We start from the raw sequence: 19734 nt of genomic DNA on the forward strand, positions 1-19734 counted from the left end.
GTAGAATGGTGTAATGTCAATGAAATTTGCATAATTGGTTATATAAATTGCGTAAGTTACATAATTTTACCACAGCGGATAGTGAGATGAATAATGTAGGTTTTTTTGGGGGGGGGGGAGAGGCGAGATGAACTGTAATGAAACAGAGACAGCGCTGTATGCAACAAATATAAGGCAGAATAGGAAACGATGTCTTCTTACAACCTCACAATCCCCTTGTGTGTGCTTTCAATGCACGTGGGGGGCTGTGGGAATCCTCAAGTCCCTTACTCTTATTGGACTGCCCAATTTGTTTCACAGATCAAGCACAGAAAGCCTCACACCAGCTGTTAACAAATGTTTCCTTGGAGCTATTGCTATCCTATCTTTTCCTGTACTAAACTTGTATCATCGGAAGCTGTCTCAAGTTGGGCCAGATGACTGGTTCATGTAGCCAAACAACACTTACTCTGACTGGAAGCAGCTTTCCATGCTCTCAGAGAGATTCTTCACACCGAGATCCCATAACTGGAGATGCCTGGGCTTGAACATGAGACCTTGCTCATGCAAGGCATGTGCTCTGTACACTGAACTACAACCGCTCTCCACCTATGAGCATCTAAGGCTACATTTGTACGGGGTTTCCCTCCTTGCATCTAGTATAAAGCCTGAATTAGCAGTCTTTAACTGTTTGCCCCCTTGCACAAAAACTCCCTCTTAGACTCAGCACAGTTGATTTAGGATGAGCACAGTAATTGAAATAGCCTAGAGCCTGAAAACAACCAGCCTGGAAGGGATGCTAAGCAATTACCATTTTCAATTACTCTTGACATTTCTACTCCATGTATCGAATGCCCAGTGGCTTATAGGAATATATACAGTATATATTTAAAGCTTCACATAGAATGCTTGGGTTTTAGTTCTACACCCTTCTGGTGCTCTGTGTAGATTGTTTGCTTTTTTGAAAATGGCATGTTGAGCTTCGCCATTCTTCCATACTATTAAAGGGGATACATGTGGGGTGCCTACTTTTTCAGGCCTAGCTGAACTTGCCATAAAAGGTAAAGGTAAAGGACGCCTGACAGTTAAGTCCAGTCGTGAACAACTCTGGGGTTGCGGCGCTCATCTCGCTTTACTGGCTGAGGGAGCCAGCGTTTGTCCGCAGATAGTTTTTCCGGGTCATGTGGCCAGCATGACTAAGCTGCTTCTGGTGAAACCAGAGCAGCACACAGAAATGCTCTTTACCTTCCCGCCGGAGTGGTACCTATTTATCTACTTGCGCTTTGACATGCTTTAGAACTGCTAGGTTGCCAGGAGCTGGGACCGGGCAATGGAAGCTCACCCCGTCGTGAGGATTCGAACCGGCGACCTTCCGATCGGCAAGCCCAAGGCTCAGTGGTTTACACCACAGCGCCACCCGCATCCCCTGAACTTGCCATAGTTTTATGCAAATACAAAACTGCCTGAAAGTGAACCCAAAACCATATTGAGAGAGGCGGGAGGGGAGGGAGAGAGAGAGAAAGAGAGGGGGGGGAAATCCCACATGTAATGTGCTGATAATTAAACTCCTCTGACAATTACATCATGCACTATCAGGCTTAGCCAGATCCATTACTCATGATCGGTGCTTAGGACAAAACAAAGCTGGTTCACTGGGGACTGTCAGCTGAGCAGATGCTCCTATAGAAGAGAGAAGCCAAGCAATGTTTATGTAATATGAGAGACCCAGTATGCTGAGGCAAGATACTGCTTCAGCTCGTGGAATATTTGGGCAAGATAGAAAATGAAGCAGGGTGGGGAGCGAGAGGAAGGCACCATATTGACTGTACCACATGCGAATGTCATTCTATGCGCATGTTTGCCTGCTGCTACCATTTCTGTTTGTGTGATCCCACTGCATTCTTTAAGAATTTTTTTAATATAATTGTCTCTCATACACTACCAGCATTTATTTTTCTTTTTTTAAAAAAATGCTAGTGGCTTTAAAGGAAAACTGAGGGAAAACTGACACAACGGATTTTTATTCTTATATGAAATTCTAAGAAATAACCTTTGTTACCTCAAGGAAACAGGATTATACATTAGTGGTGGTTTCCCCCCCCCCCCACCTTCCCATAATGCTTTGCAATCCCAGAAAATTGCTGGATGTAGATAGAAACAGAGAGAGACCTTTTATCTATCTAACCTTTCATAAACCCAGCAAAGGACAACCATATCCAGAAACACTGATACCTCCAGTTACGAACTTAATTCATTCCGGAGATCTGTTCTTAAGCCGAAACCGTTCTTAACATGAGGCGCGTTTTCGCTAATGGGGCCTCCTGCCACTGCTGCGCTGCCAGTACGTGACTTCCGCTCGCATCCTGGGGCATAGTTCACAACAAGGGGCATCTACTTCCGGGTTAGCAGAGCACGTAACCCGCAGCATTCATAAGAGGGGGCGGTACATAACACGAGGTTCCACTGTACTGCGGTTTTCTTTAATAATACCAAATTTAACAGATGCATTGAACATGTGTTTTGCGTTTTCAGAGCATAGGCACTTCTGTTTCAAAATGGTTGTCTGGTGGTCTCTGTACAGTGATATGCTTGGGGGCCAGTAGAAAGGTGTTGCAGTGTAGTAGTTAACAGTGTCCACTATGATTTATCATAGACCCGGTTGTCACTAGGTAGGGTTGCCATATGTCCTCTTTTTCCAGAACATGGGGTCCTCTTTTTCACAGGTAGAGTCGTCATATCGATCCATAGTTAAAAGTAGTAGTCCTCTTTTTTGCTCTTCAAAATATGGCAACCCTACATTAGGGTCAACCATGGGTTGCTCTCTCCCATTTGTAATATGGTTAGAATATTACTGGCCTCCCATGCAGTGTTGTTGTAAAGATGGTAAGCACTGTCTATTTATCTTCTGTCCTCTTCTATTTATTTACCTAAAAACGTATGTGCACAGCCTTTTTTTTTCCAAAATAGCTTACATGTTTACAATACAATATCAATAACATTTCTTTAGATTCCCCCACCCCATAAAACTTACATCACATCATAAACAAAATGATACATCTGCAGAAGCATCAGTCCATACAGAATCGATGAACAGAAAAGGTTTCCAGACACAGAGGGTGTTGCTTATGTAAAGACTACCTGAAATAAATAAGTCTTCAGAGCCTCATGGAAAGATTTCTTACATTTTCCTGTCATTGTTCTGTTCCATCCTGTTTCCACACTGAAAAGAACTTTTTTAATTGTGTGAAAAAATGCACTAAAATATGATCAAAATTCCATACTTTCCATATTCTACACATTATAAACATATTTTACATATTCATTATTATTATATGTTGTTGTTGTTGTTGTTGTTTTAAGCTGATAGCTGCATTGTGATATCTGGAGAAGTTCTGAATAGCCACCCGATTGTTTGCATTAAATCTCATGCAGTGGTTCGGGGAAGGGAGGTATGAATTAGTTTGATCTCCAACAACAGAACGAAATCTTCAAGCACCCTGGTAAAGATTCTCTTGATGGCCTGTGCAGCTGCTGAGCTGCTCCTAACATACCTGAATATAATTGCGATTTGGCTTTATTCCAGTCTGTCCTTCAGGAGGAGACATGCAAGCTCTAACTTCTCCTAAAGAGCCAATGACACAAAAGTTTAAAACATTCACCATCACGCTTTACCTTTAGTTATGATCAACATTCTTTGACTGATTGTGGTGTGCTAGACTGAAAGAGTATTGGCTCTTTAACATGCCCCTTCTGTTTCTTCCCCCTTTCAAGCCTACCAGTCTTGCCTACAAATGGGTGAATTTGCCAATTTTGGTGTCTCCCCACCAGTTTCTCATTTTTCTAGTCTTAAATTCAGTTGAAACTTCACCGATGGAAACTGGAGGATCAACATAGGTTTGTATTTTATTTTACTTTTTTTTGCAATTGGCTTCCCCCCTTTCTTCAGAGGCTTTTCACTCTATTAAGGAGTCTGTTGGAAAGCTAGTTTAAAACCTAAATAAATGAAGCTTCTATCGTATTTCCCGTGAAATCCAAGCATGGCTCCTGTGCTTACATTTTCATCCATCACACTGATATATTCTCTCATCTCGGAGTCAAAAAGGCTCTAATAAAATCCTGTTCAGCCAACAGATGCTGAAATAAATTGGTATCGTGCGATTTGATGCTGTCCAGCAGACACAGAATGTTGTCTCTCTCTCTCTGCGGAACCTGCACATGAGAGAGCCTAAGAGTAGCCCACTCTCTCTCAAGTGTGGCTTCCAGTTGTATAATGCAAATGATTGCCGCAGAGAATTCACATCATGTGAAATACCAGGACATAAATCACGGGGTGAAGGGTGTCAATACTGGCGAAAAAGCGGCGTGGAGACATTTCCTCGCCCGAGCTTTAGATCTTAGGGTTCCAGAGGTTCCACCTACTTTGATTGCAAGCCCCCACGCGCCCTTCCGTGACAACCCCTTTCCTCCTTGCATGTCCTGCAAAGGAGAGAGCAGCTGTTTAATCTTCTGCCTTTCTGTTTCCCCCGTGCTCTTTTATCTCTCAGGGTGTTACTCATGCTCGTTTTACACCTGACACACAATTTACGTGACTGGTGGAGTGGAGACAGAAGCCACCGTGGGATTTGCTGCGCCCTTTATACACTGGAGACGCCTTGGTTCTCTGGTGCTCATCTGCCGAGGACACTGCTGTTGCCCACGATGTCACTTGCCCCGGTGTTAATCACGAATCCTTCAGATGATGTTAGGCTGCTTGGGGGGCAATTTCCATCTTATTGTTGTTCCTTAATTAAACAGAGAATGATGGATTGTTTGTGTCAATGGTGCAGTCTACAAATGGGCACTTCCTGGTTCATTATCATTAGCGTACGACACATGAAAGGAATAAGAAGGGATAGATTAATGGAGCCACGCACCGATCACAGACTCTGCTGGGAAGCCCGAGATAGCTGTAATCTGGGAGGCATCCGTAAACTCTGCATCTGGGCTAATCAGATGAGCTGGAGCTACTGAGCTATGACCAGAAAGCCAAGGCTGCCTGATTGCATCGCCACATCTTTCAAAATCGTACGTTGAAAGGGATTATTGGTTATTGTCATGTAAAATCCTAATAAATAATTATCAGGCTTTGTTTTCGGAAGGCAGGGCGGGGTGAGGGGCCCAAAGCCTGACAAGCTTCTGAAAGAAACTAAAAAATGCATACTAAATCCGTCTCTTAAAACCCATTCCTCTTTTATCTCTGCCAAAATTGCTGGCGGCAAGCTCGGAAGACCGTGGGGTCAAAAGATAGATAGCAAAAAACCAACAACAACCCCTGAATATTAGCTAGATAGAACATTTAATTAAAGGTTCGGTGACCCCTGTGTTTCAACAGAAGGGTTAGAAATAAATACAAGGTCAGTTTCCGGCAGGGTTTGCATGTGTTCTATACACATGTGACCGACAGGGTTTGCATGTGACAACAATCATGTCAGCTGCCCCTTACTGTCATGCATAAAACATTGTGGCTCTTTATGGAAGAGGGTCACAGCTCATAGGTGGGTCCACAGGGCTTCATTTGCAGAAGGTCTCATCCCTAGCATCTCATAGACCAAAGTTGGGAAAGCTCTGTGACCTTGGAGAGCTGCTGCCGCCAGCCAGTCTAGATATTCCGATCACACTGGTCTGAAACACAGGAATATAGGCTCATATATTACCTACATAGAAAGCAATATAAAGACAGTTATTCTCCATCCACACTGACCTTTCCCTTATCTTACAGAAGCTGCTATGTTTGTTAACATTCTGCCTCAGAGCCTTTAAACATATTTCCTAATAACATATGGAAGGATGGCTTTTTTAATGGGGGGTGGGGGGTCTGATGACAAAGAGTGGCAATTTACAGCTACACCTCTAAACCTACACAATATAAATAGAAGAATCATAGATTGTATGGTTGGAAGGGACTGCAAGGGCCATCTAGTCTAACCCCTTGCAATGCAGGTATCTTTCACCCAGTGTGGGGCTCGAACCCACGACCCTAGGATTAAGAGTCTCATGATCCACCTACTGAGCTATCCTGGCTAAGAACTTCAGCTTCATTTGAAAGAGGATATATGTGTGTATGTCTTGATGGTAGATCAAAAAGGAAATGGTATGCATTAACTTGATCCTAGGCTGCCTCTGAGCCCACCCTGGAACATCCAGTAGCATCCCATTTGGGAGCCTACCACTGGCAGAAATTAGGATACTGGGGTGGAGATGTCCCACATGAGATGTCTGCTTGTGAAAATGCACTTTTGCCTCATCTGAATCCTCCCCAACTGAGGGATCTGGGGCTTAAGGTTGTTCTGTTATGCATTGCCTTCACTTTCAAACTGTGGCATCACCGTGCAGTTTTTAATTTTTAATTTTTTTAAGCCTTTTGTGTTTATATCATTTTAGAAATAGTTGCTTTTCTGTTACTTTCCCTTAGAACCCTTTTCTCCCAAAATCCTCTTACCTGCATTGTTTCATTAGCCACGATGGATAAGTCATCAGATGTTGAAACATACTATTATTAAAGGTTTACCATTAAATGCAAAGATCAGCAAATAAATTACACATTGTAAACTCTGTTGGATTTAATATGATTACTTCTTGAGTTCAGTATCTGTAAGTAACATTTCAGGGATGCTAGTTTTGATGACTGCAATCCAGAAATAATGACTTTGTGTTTACAACAAGTGAACTGGAAACCCATGAGAGCAAAAAAAGGGGGGATGTATATAGCATGCAAATGAATTCACTAACTATTAGACACTCATGCTGAAACCCTATCTCTCTAGCCATGTAGCCATCAATCATATTATCCAACCAAGTGGGGGGGGAGAGAATTTTAGGTGTGGAAAAATGATCAAAATTGAGATTTGCCTTCCTGAATCCAAACAGGAAAGCTATAAATTGATCCTAATGGAGAGAATGGATTTAACCACTGCTATTGATCTTGACTGAAAGCCAGAAGAGCCATCCTTGCAGTATGCTTAATTATACATGGTGCAAGGGGAACAAAGTCTGGAGAAAAAGATTGTGTGAGTGTGCATGTTTTTAAAGGCGCCTGCTGTTCCTTTCTGCTACAGTTCACAATGTTATAGATCTGCACGCTTAATCTTTTGTATGTACCACTTCATACTGTGACCTGGCAATTGCCCAGAGGGTACCAGTATAACAAGGCAAAGTCGGATGAAATACAGAATTAGCCATGGGATGCTATGATCATGGTCTTGAAAACAAGCCCCATGCTCCTCCTTTGGTTGAGACCACAGATTGACTCCATTGCACTACTTTTTACTCTTCCATCCCTGGACAACTGCTCTGGCAGTAGTAGATTGAATAATAATAATAATAATAATAATAATAATAATAATAATAATATCAATTAAACTGTAATGTCCATAAATCTGCTTCACTTAACTGTGGTTTTCTGCAAAAGGGGTCTAGGTCCCATGTCTAAATATCATGTCCTCCAACATTTCCATGATGAAAATAAGGATGTCCTATTCCATAATATTAATAGTAATAATTATAATAATTATACCATGTCCACCTGAGTGGGTTCCTTCAACCACCTTGGCTGGTTCCCAGCACATATAAAAACATAATATATATATATATATATTATTAAAAAAACCTTCCCTGTATAGGGCTGCCTTCAGATATCTTCTGAAGGTTGTATAGTCATTTATCGCCTTGACTCGGGGGTTGTAGAACTCCATACCTTTCTCCAATGGAAATAGGGACGTCCTAAGGAAAAGTGGGACATTCCGGGATCAAATCAGAAACCAGGATGGCTTCTCTAAATCAGGGACTGTCCCTGAAAAATAAGGACACTTGGGAGGATCTGAAATATACTGGAGGAAAACCATCAGCATGTGAACTGTTTCAAAGTTCAGAGTTTTACCATGGTGTGTGTCCAGTTGGAGTTAAGGATTTGAGTTGGGTTTCTGAAAGGGAAGTATCTCACTGAGAGGGCAGTGGTCAAAGCAGCATATCACCTTTGTGGCTGTTGGCCATTACAGCAGCCTAAAACCATAGCTGCCAAGTTTTCCCTTTTCTCACGAGGAAGCCTATTCAGCATAAGGGAATTTCCCTTTAAAAAGGGGAGAACTTGGCAGCTATGCTAAAACACAAACTGAATTGAGTGTTAAGTAAATGGATCTTTCCTCCACGCCCGACCATCACCTGTTATTTCAGCTGTGGGACTACAGTGTCAGCACAGGGTTCAAAGAACCACAGATGAAAATTAGAGATGTCAGGGAGGGAAGGCTCTGTACATTTCGTGTTGAAGGGACAGCCAGTTTTGAGGCTGACAGTATAATTCAATCTCGAGATCCCAAGTATATACTTACCAGCTTGAGCTGGACTGAAAGACTAGGGCAGTTGGCCTTATATATTTCTAACATTTTCTTCCAAAACGTAAGGTTAGTGAAAAAGTTCTGCTTGGTCTGGAAAAATAATTTCACAGGATAACCCCCCAAAGTCGATGTTTTTCTACCACAGTCCACAAAAATGCACCTCAAAAATCTTCTTTGGCTTCTCAGTGAGGAAAGCCTTTGTCTGTTGACATCTTAAGCCAGTTGTGATGTAAGTGCTGCCTTGGAACAACTTAAAGGTAAAAGCATGATATAAATTACTGTAGGAAGACAGGAATACCATTAGCCTTGTAAATGCTGCCTGAACTAAATCATGCCCCCTTCATAACAGCTTTGGGGTAGGCATAAATTTAATCCTAAAATATACAGGCCTGCAATCTCTTTATTTGGTGTAATTTATAATGAGGTGGCCTTCTGATGACTTCTAGTTTTGACCCTTGGTTTCCTATTAATTACAGCATTCACTTCTATGGCTGTAGATCCATCGCAGAAAGGGCCAAACTGGATTCTTTTAATTATATTAATTTATATAACGGGCTGGATGGGACTTTCTGTATTGTCACATATAAGATGGAGAATCTTGGAGTCCATTAGAATTACCTGACATGACGTCTGCAAATATACGCCAAGACAAATTGATTTACTGTTGTCCAAGAATGACCAAGAGCAATTTCACAAATTACTCAGCAATAAACCCGGGTTTTGCAGCAAGGTTTGAGTGCCAGGTTTGGTAGTCAAACAAGGAGCCACAGCCAGTTCTGCATCTGCTACTACAAACATTATTGATATTATTATTTTACATTTGTTTGCCGCTTTATACAGGAAAAAGTACTAAAGCGACTTACCGTAACAGGATGACTGTATCTTGTTGACTAACGAGTGTACCCAAGCAATTGATGTGTTTTCAAAGACCACATTTGAAAACCACATTTGTCCACATCTTTCTAAAAAAATCTGAGATGTGCTCCTAATAATATAATTATTTATTTTATTTTATTTTATTCATTTAGTATACCACCCTTCTTCTGTAGATTTCAGGGCAGTTTGCAACATAAAAATACAAGATAAAAAAAATACACAATACACAATAAAAACAAAACAAATAACTTCCCTTCCCTCACCCCCTTGCACAACACACCTCTCAGGTGGGTGCCATTGCCATTATAAGAAAATAAGGAAGGCAGTCGTGGTGAGTTCTGGCACCTCTTTTTCTCGAAAAATAGTACAGTGGTAACTTGGTTCTCAAACTTAATCCATTCTGGAAGTACATTCCAAAACCAAGGTGCACTTTCCCATAGAAAGTCATGAAAAATGGATTAATCTGTTCCAGACAATTAGAAACAACCCCTAAAACAGCAATTTTACTATCTAACGAGACCATTGAGCCATAAAATGAAAGCAATGATCAATGTACTGCAGTCACACAATCAATCAATCAGTAGCTGAACTGGGTTCCACACAGTCACAAAAACACAACACAAAAGGGCCACAGAAACAAAAACGCAAAATAAATAGCAAAAAGAGACAGACCTCAGCGTAACACTCAAAATGGAAGTGTAACACTCAAAACAGACCACTTTCGGCTTCCGAAGAATTTGCAAACCAGAACACTTACTTCCGGGTTTGCAGTGTTTGGGTTACAAGTTGTTTGAGTACCAAGGCATTTGAGAACCAAGGTACCACTGTACAGTAATACCTCGGGTTACGAACGCGATCCGTTCCAGATCGCAGTTCGTAACCCGAATAGTTCGTAAACCGAACACGACCCGAAGCGCCATTTTGCGCATGCGCAAAGCGCAATTTTCGCACTTTGCGCATGCGCAGACCGCGCGCGCCGCTTCTGCACGCGCGGCGAAAACACTTCCAGGTTTGCGCAGTTCGTAACCCGAACTGTTCGCAAACCGAGGTGTTCGTAACCCGAGGTACGACTGTATTGTTTACTTCTCATCTGCTAAGCTTGTGTGTTAGTTTTTAAGCAGAAATTACAAAAAAAAAAAATCCACACACATACACAACCCCACTACAAGTATCATGTGCTCTTTCATCTCAAAAGAAAGCCAGCAATTCCTTACTACTCGAAGAGTTATGGTCAACCTATGTTTGATTGTATTCTGTAATCCAGAGTGATTTTAAGCCTTAGATTTGCACAGGGAAGTTGAAAAAGCTCTAAAGCAGGGTGGGGACACTAGCCTGGGATGGGGCCGCAGGTTAGCCATTCCTGCACTCTAAGGAAACACTGCCTCTGAAGAGATTTCGTACTAACGCAGCAGGCAAAGGCCTATGTGAAATCCTCCCCATCTGCTTTCCATTGTGCAGCTGGAAAGTTTGACCAAAGGGGAATGAATGAAGCACACTCCCTTCCCTTTCCGGATCAGCAATGTAGCCAGCAATCCTTATGAAAGGTCGCACGCTTGGGTGTGACTCCCCCCACCACCACCACAAGTGGCTCTTAAAATACACATGAGCAGGTGCTCGCTTGTATTTATTTTAAGGGAAAATGGGAATATAAATACCCCTGATTCACACACGATGCAACACCTTGTGTTTTGTACTCAGAGATTCACACCTGGGCCCAGCTTCCAGGTTTGCACTGGGATCTTTATATACCGTAGCACCTTTTGGTAATAGTTAAAAGTAGTTAAAAGTAAATTAAGCAACAAGCCTGGACCAGGTGCTGAAGTGAATGATTGCTGTGCGGTTCCAGGCACCGTTGGAGAGACTGTTTATCTGGGTCCAATTCAATCAATATTTGATTTTGGCACAGAAATTATATCAGAATGCCCTTTTGGGGAGGACAGCGAGTTGTAGCCCTCTTAATTTTTCTGGACCTCTTGTCAGCCTTTGATGCCAGCAACTATAATAGCCTTTCTGGACAAATTGGGGAGAACTGTGTTTTAGCTGTTTGACTTCTGCCTATCAGGCTGAGTCTAGAAAATGATGCTAAGAGGCTACTGCTCAACCCCTTGGTAGTTATGAAGGGTTAATTTCCCATGAGGGCATTAGGGAATTTTGGAGCTCCTTCTGATTCAAAAGTACTACTTCTGATTCAGGTGAGGCAGTCAGTGTGCTAAATTAGTGCTAAATCAAGCAATACTCACGATCATTTATTATTGCTGTTATTATGAAACTGTTATTGTGATTATTGATTTTGTGGTTTATTGCTGTTCTCATTTCTATTACAAACCGCTTTGAGCTTTTTTGTGTGTGGACATACATCTATACAATATCATATGTAGTGCTTTTATTTATTTGTTTATTCAACAATTTGTATCCTGCTTAATCACAGTCATCTCTAAGCAGTGTACAAGAGCCCCAATTGAAAAAAGGACTAAAAATGCAACCTTCTACTTACTGTAGAGGATTGTGGCCTTGTGAATTCATGGCAGAGGTGAGATTTAAACCAGAGACTTCCTGATACACAGTTCACTATCTTAATGGACTATCCACAGCTCACCTATAATGGACTATGTTACACTAGTAATGGACAGTATGGGGGCAAAAAACAGACTCCTCCTAAAGTTCTGTACAGACAAGGGGAAGGTAATGTTGCTGGGTGTTTTATGTGTTAAACATCGCCGAAGAATTGATGCTTTTGAATTATGGTGCTGGAGGAGACTCTTGAGAGTCCCATGGACTGCAAGAAGATCAAACCTATCCATTCTGAAGGAAATCAGCCCTGAGTGCTCACTGGAAGGACAGATCCTGAAGCTGAGGCTCCAATACTTTGGCCACCTCATGAGAAGAGAAGACTCCCTGGAAAAGACCCTGATGTTGGGAAAGATTGAGGGCACTAGGAGAAGGGGACGACAGAGGACGAGATGGTTGGACAGTGTTCTCGAAGCTACCAACATGAGTTTGACCAAACTGCGGGAGACAGTGGAAGACAGGAGTGCCTGGCGTGCTTTGGTCCATGGGGTCACAAAGAGTCAGACATGACTAAATGACTAAACAACAACAACAACATATAACATAAATAAGATGTAATTGTTTAATGCATTGAAGTTTGAAAAAAGGCCTTATGTAAGGGTTTGAATTTGCAAAGGGGTTTGCATTAGGCACAAGTGGTTTATCTCTAGCTAATGCAGCAAAGGAAAGGGTGGGTGTTTCTATTTCAGGTTAATTGATTACTCATCCTGTAAACCTGAGCAGAGATCTCACAGTAGGAAGATGTAACCTGAGACCTCAGTGCCTTTGCCAGGTGTCAGAGCCAGCAACAGTAGCAGTGGTGACTAAACTCAGGGATGATGAACAAACAAGTTACTTAGGATCTCTCTCTCTCTCTCTCTCTCTCTCTCTCTCTCTCTCTCTCTCTCTCTCTCTCTCTCTCTCTCTCTCTCTGACATGGTTTACACACACACACACACACACACACACACACACACACCCACACCCACACACAAACACACACCAGAGGAATGTGTATTGAACTGTATCAAGGACTAAAAAGTAGATGGAACCACATTGCTAGTTTGTTTAAGAGCAATGTGCTATTTTGTATTTTTTGCCAATGTTTATTTTGTAACTAGTTTAAGACAGTTTGCAGTCGAGCTGTGAAGTCATTCTTGTGGTGAGAGCTCATGCATTTCCACTCTTGCACAAGGTCCAGATCAGGGATTCCATTTGCAGCAACTCTAAGATCATCTTCCTTGTGATGTGGCATTTGACCTTTTGTGTATGGAGCTGTACTTCTCCTTAAGGATTGGGTTTGCAGCTTGGGGTGTATGACTCTCTGAGACATGGCAGCTTTCTGGATTGGCAGTGTGAGTTTGGCATTTGGGCGGGATGGGTGTGACTGCATATTTCACAGAGCAGATGCATTCAGGGTCAATGGAAGTTCCCCATCTTGTTCTGTTATGATGCAGTTGTGTGTGTGTGTGTGTGTGTGTGTGTGTGTGTGTGTGTTGGTGTGTTTATGTTTTTCGACTGTATACTTAATCAGAGACGGGGTTCTTATAAAATACCATATACATTCATATCATAACGAAGCAGCAGCAGCAGAGAGTTTCCAAGCAAGTAAACATTAGAAAGAGATTGTCACAATCCTTCAAGCAATCCTTTCATTATTAAAAACAAACGAATGCTTTTTCAGAGATATGAAAGTCAAATATTTAGGCAGAAGGTAGGAGGTTTCTAAATTATTTGGCATAAGGCTTATTCACTCCTGACTTCTAAATGCCTCAGCCTACCAAACTAGCAAGTTTATATAATGTTTTAATTAAAATCTGTTTTAGGAAAGATTTTTTTTAACCACTAGGGGGAAAGAGTATCTTTGCACACCTCACCCAGGGATTAGTGATTTATATTGCTTTGAGCATCCCCAAAAGGCATTTTATGAGGAAATCTACTGTTTGTGTTTTTTAATTCCCTTTGAAATTCAGCTTTGATAATCATTATTAAAGCATTGTATAGCTTAACAGCTTAGCAGTAAAAAAATAATGATAACAGTACAGTGGAGAGGAAGAGAGAGATTTATTGGAACTATAATACACATAAACAGATCATTACATCATTTAGGCTGTTTGCAAAGTTACAATATGATCTTTGCGGCCTGAGGGAAACCAGATCTCATTCTGGGTGTCGTCTGGTATCATCTCCTGCTTCCCCTTAAAATGGTACAACATGCATTTGAAGACAATACATAAGGTAACAGCAGAAGAGATGGACAAACTCTGGGTCCAGCTAGCTTGGTATTGTCACTGACAATACCACCCAGTAGCCTGAACCCTCTGAAATGGGGAAAAACAACAACCCACCAGCCTTCCACTTTCACCTGGAAGCTCTCGCTTAGGTGCAAACTTCTCTGCTTTGCAAATACAAGCTTTCACATAAATGTCAACTTCAGTCCATGCAATTGTTGTTGCTGTTTTGCACACATCAAACATTTAACATTAACATGTCACCCCCTGCATGTTAAACCTGGGGGGCAGGCCCGCTAGCTTGGACCTGATACCGTGGGTGCCTGGGGCTGCACATGCTGTGGGCACATGGCCATCTGATGTCACATGCCCAGGCCCATTTTCGAGAGGGGGGGGTGCAACCAGGCGCCCCGACCACAAGCTCCCTCACTGGAGCCTGGCGTCTCGCTCACAGCAGCAGCTCTGCTCTTGGGTCAGGTGGAGAGGAGGAGGAGAAGGAGGAGGAGGAGAGTCATAGCAGCGTTGCCGCCCCTCTCCTTGGCTTGGCAGGCTTGGCAGGCTGAGTCCCTACCTGCCCACTGACTGTCTCTCCAGAGTGGTGCACGCTCTAGTTATCTCTCACTTGGACTACTGCAATGCGCTCTACGTGGGGCTACCTTTGAAGGTGACCCGGAAACTACAACTAACCCAGAATGCGGCAGCTAGACTGGTGACTGGGAGCGGCCGCCGAGACTACATAACACCGTTCCTGAAAGACCTACATTGGCTCCCAGTACGTTTCCGAGCACAATTCAAAGTGTTGGTGTTGAGCTTTAAAGCCCTAAACGGCCTCGGTCCAGTATACCTGAAGGAGCGTCTCCACCCCCATCGTTCTGCCCGGACACTGAGGTCCAGCGCCGAGGGCCTTCTGCCGGTTCCCTCGCTACGAGAAGCCAAGTTACAGGGAACCAGGCAGAGGGCCTTCTCGGTAGTGGCACCCACCCTGTGGAATGCCCTCCCACTAGAGGTCAAAGAGAACAACAATTACCAGACCTTTAGAAGGCATCTCAAGGCAGCCCTGTTTAGGGAAGCTTTTAATGTTTGATGGATTTCTGTACATTTAGTGTTTTGTTGGAAGCTGCCCAGAGTGGCTGGGGGAACCCGGCCAGATGGGCGGGGTATAAATAATAAATTATTATTATTATTATTGGCAGCACCATGCAAGGATTTCCCCATCGGGCTGGGCACAGCGGACTCCCTCCGTGACTTCCCCCATCAGCGTGCACAACCCCAGTGCAAAAATTTGTTGGTGCCTGGCTCCTTCATGAGGAATGTTGGGGGGGCTGGAGCACCCAAGACCCCCCACACTCAGTGCCTATGCTGGAGGGAATGTGACTATAATAATATATAATGCATATAATATGCAAAAAAAAACTGTTTAAATTTTAAGCAGAATTGGGGTACGTAGAGTCGCTTCTCGTCTGGACTAAGGAACAAGGTGGGAATTAGAAGTGGGGCAAAGCTGTGTGGATAAGCTGGGCATTGATAAATCCACATCAGATTTAAAATTAAATGTTTAAAACCGGCTAAGCTGTTACAGATATTTGAAAAAGAAAGGGGGGAAAATCCAGGAATCCAACGTTGGGCTGCAAACTACTTTGTTGTGGTTTTTTTAAAGCAACTTTCATAGCTGATTCAGGCAGAAACCTGGTCTTTTGTTTGTCTTGGGCCTGTTTATTTTATTTCCTTTGGGAAGGGAAAGAGTAAAGGCCTTAATGGATGTTACCCATTCCTCACTTTATCCTTTCCATTTAACAAAACGGGTTGGTGAGTAAATTTTGAGAGATAATGAGTAATATAATAGGTTGGCCTCCCATTGCGCTGATTTCAGTGGTGCCAAAAAGAAGGCTCTGCAGACCCTAATTCTATAAACTGCTCTCATATTGTCAAACCTCATTGGTAGAAACGGAGAGAGGGTGCCTGTTCAGTGTCACAGAACGACAACCGTCTGACAGATGTTAGTTTTGAAAACTATTTCAGTAACAAAATCCACCGCAGTCCCGAATTCCCCCCCCCTTCTTAACTGTTTAAACTAATCTCCATTATTTACAGAGTGATCTGCGAGAGGTCTAATTATGCTGGTCATTCTTTCTCAAAGGATATCAACACAGGGGTATTTTAGAGTGAAATGCAAGTCCTTGCGTAGGGTTACTATCTGGCCAAAATCTACACCCTGGCTAGAAATTTTATTCTCGCAAACAGCTGTTGTTGGCACTCTGTCATCAGGGCCATGCTTGGAAAAAAACCACACACATGGTAGATTCATTTCAGATGAAAATATACTCTGTGCATGCTCAAGGACATTCTGCTTTTTCTTCCATGGTGTTCAAAATAAAAAAGTGGCGCATCCTCGGACAGTAAACTGTGCTGTACCCTCTAGCCTCACTAGCTGACATAGTTCACCCACATTTTTTCAGCTGTTCCAACCCAGTGGCGCATCATAAGGTGTGACACCTAAAACAGCAGTTCCCTAAAACTAGTACCTAATGCCTACTAAGATATAATAATAATAATAATAATAATAATAATAATAATAATACTGATTCCAGCTTAGCCTTTGCCAATAAAAACCAGCTTAAGTGGGATATACATATATATATTTACAGATGTTTTGCTTCTGCACAGAACAGGCTCTATCATTCGGAAAAAAAAAATGAGGCACCCGCATCAGGCAGCAAATTCTTGGGGGCAGGGAGTGTCATTAAAGTGTTGGAGGAAAGAGTTGTTTCTGCCATGTGGTGTGCCCTGCACCTCCTAAGCTAGCCTACTGACCTCCGATGTGAAGAGGGAGGCTGTCCCACTGCCAGCATCCAAGTTAGGCCTGGTACCAGCAGTTGACCAGGTTGGGCATTGGCCAAGGCCCCCAGGGTAGGGTTGCCAGACTCAATAGAGGACAGGGCTTCTGTGCCTTTAATTGCCCTGCTCTCTTTTGAGTCTGGAAACCTTAAAGAGAAACCAGCAGACCCTTTGCTTGGAAATTAAACAAAGGGTCTGCTAGTTTCTCTTTAAGGTTTCCAGACTCAAAAGAGAGCAGGGCAATTAAAGGCACAGAAGTCCTGTCCTCTATTGAGTCTGGCAACCCTACCCCAGGGGCTCAGGAGGACTCATCACTGTCCTAGCCATTCTACCCTCCCTTTTCTGCTCTCCCTGCCAGACCCTGAGATTGTTGCTTTAGCAGTGGCCGGGTGGGCAGCAGAGGGTGTGTTGGGATTGCTTTCCACTGGTACAGATTAAGCCAGCAGATATGGTCTTGCTCCTTGCCCCACCATAACATTTCCTATATATGTGGGGAGAATCTGTGGAAGGGGAGTTGTGGGTGTATACATGATTCTGTGCAGAAAATGTGTGGGATCCTCACCATCCAGAGAATCTCTCTCTCTCTCTCTCTCTCTCTCTCTCTCTCTCTCTCTCTCTCTCTCTCTCTCTCTCTCTCTCTCTCAATGAGGAAAATTAGTTGGGGAATCTAGGGCCAAAGCTCAGTAATCAATAAATAAATAAACTCACCAGGAGATTTTTCTGAGCTTCCTTCTGTGCCTTGAATAACACCTTGCCTCCTCCTACATGATGGGGGAAGAAGAATAATTTATTGAAAACAAATAAACATATTGAAACGCACATACTTTGCAAAGGCTGTAAGATGCAGCTTCTGTTGGTTCTGGATTCTGGATCTTTTTTTATTTTTTAAGCAAAGAGTACACACTGCCCCAAGTTTCTGCTAGTTTCTGCTTGCCTGCTGCAGTGCCAAACCAGGAGCACAGGAAGCTACCATGTTGACATGTTTTATTGCTGCTTGTTAGTCCATTTCTTCTCACTGCCAGAGTATTTGCTGTTTGCAGCGTTTTTAGAGTCACCCAGTATCAGAAACAAGGACTGAGTCCACGGCTTTTCCTTTGGATAAGTTGCACACGACCCTCAGAATTTGAGAAGGGGCTGGCAAAGGAAGGAAGCAATACAGAATTGCATCTCTTGTGACTTTTCAAATTCAAGTTATCTTACAGCGGTAGCTTCGTTTGGGAAAAAGAGATGCGGGAGGAACTCAGGTTGCAGACATGGGATAAGCTGCCTGGTGAAATAATGTAGTTATTTAGAAAGGAATAATGTCATGTGGGCAATCCTCTGTTGACCTGGCTCATTGCTGTGGGGCCGCCATTATCTCATCAATGATTTGGCTGTGGAGGTGGAAGGCATTCAGCAAAAAACTCTCTCTCTCTCTCTCTCTCTCTCTCTCTCTCTCTCTCTCTCTCTCTCTCTCTCTCTCTTGTGTGTGTGTGTGTGTGTGTGTGTGTGTGTTTTGGCAGGGGGACTTTCTTGTACCATGTTGGCTGGAGAGTCTATAATCAAGCAGAATAGTCTGGCATCAAAGTCATTCTTCTGGCAGAAGTTTCCTCCAGAGATTTACTCCATCCAGTGCAGATCCCTTCAATACAGCCACACAGTTTAAGAGAGAACTTCACTCTTGAAAGGTTCTTCAGAGAGTGTAGTGGCAGTGGATTGAAGTTGTTGAGCTTTTTTTTAAAGATTTTACCCCAAAGTTGTTGAGCTTTTATTAGGGTTGGAGTTACTGAGCTTTTATTAGAGCTGGAGTTGTTGTGCTTCTTTTAGAATAAAAGTTGTTAAGATTTTACCTCAGGAAATAAATTGCCACAGGGGCCAGATTAAACCATCCGGGGGCTGGATTAGGCCCCCGAAACAGACTTCGGACATGCCTGGTGTCAGGGCCGTCTTAAGCGCCCCTGGCGCCGTGGAGCAACGGATACCTCCGGCGCCCCCCCCCCTGTTTCCCAGCGCAGCAGGCGGGCGGGCAGGCACAGCGAGGTTGTTGAACTGGTGGACCGGGCAGTCGCAGCTCGCGGCGCCCTCCTGGCGGGCCGGCACCGTGGTGCCCTGCGCCACCGGGGGTCTACCTAGAGCCGGCCCTGCCTGGTGTAGTGGCTACAGAAGGTGGGTGGAAGAGTTGCATGAGGTTCCTTCTCCTTGCACAACCATTGGATGCAGACTGGTCGCACATACTATCATATGTAGCTGACCCATTTTACATTCCTTGTCTCTCTGTATCAACCACTGGCACAAAATCAATCTGGCACAAAATGAGATATGCTTATTCCCCTTGAAACTTGTGGCTGTAATGGGCAGGTACAAACAGAAAGGAAGGGGAGAGTGATAAAGGCACAGCTGCGAGGACATTGGCTGCTTCCAACTGTCATGCTTCCAAAATCGGCATGATCTTGCTGGAAATTGCAGCCATCTGCAGAGGCAGTGGGGCAGTCTATGGGGGCAATGCCTTGGGGGCTATTGCCACAGGAGGCAGCAGCCTCACCCCACCTAAGGGCTGGTTGGGTGCCCCGACTATTTTGGTAATTCACCTCTGGAGTGACCAGAAACGTACGAATCCATGCCAAACAGGTAGTGGTGAAGGCAGGCTTGCAAGTGAGTAACAAAATGAGGCAAGAAAACCTTGGAATTCAAGGTTCTGGGAATTTCAACTAAACAGCATATCCTCCCTAGACTGAGAAGCCTGAACTACTCTGAACACACCTGAACATTCTCCCTCCCCTCCTTACCCATTTTTCTATCAGAGAAATTATTTCTGAATCATAATGTTTAAGTAATTACTTATCATAATTACTTTAGGCTATGAAGGATATTTATACCTTTTAAACATCTAATCCTTAATTAGCATATTTTCATTAATC

Source organism: Zootoca vivipara, chromosome 3 (genome assembly GCF_965207765.1).
Source record: "Zootoca vivipara chromosome 3, rZooViv2.hap1.1, whole genome shotgun sequence".
Classification (NCBI taxonomy): domain Eukaryota; kingdom Metazoa; phylum Chordata; class Lepidosauria; order Squamata; family Lacertidae; genus Zootoca; species Zootoca vivipara.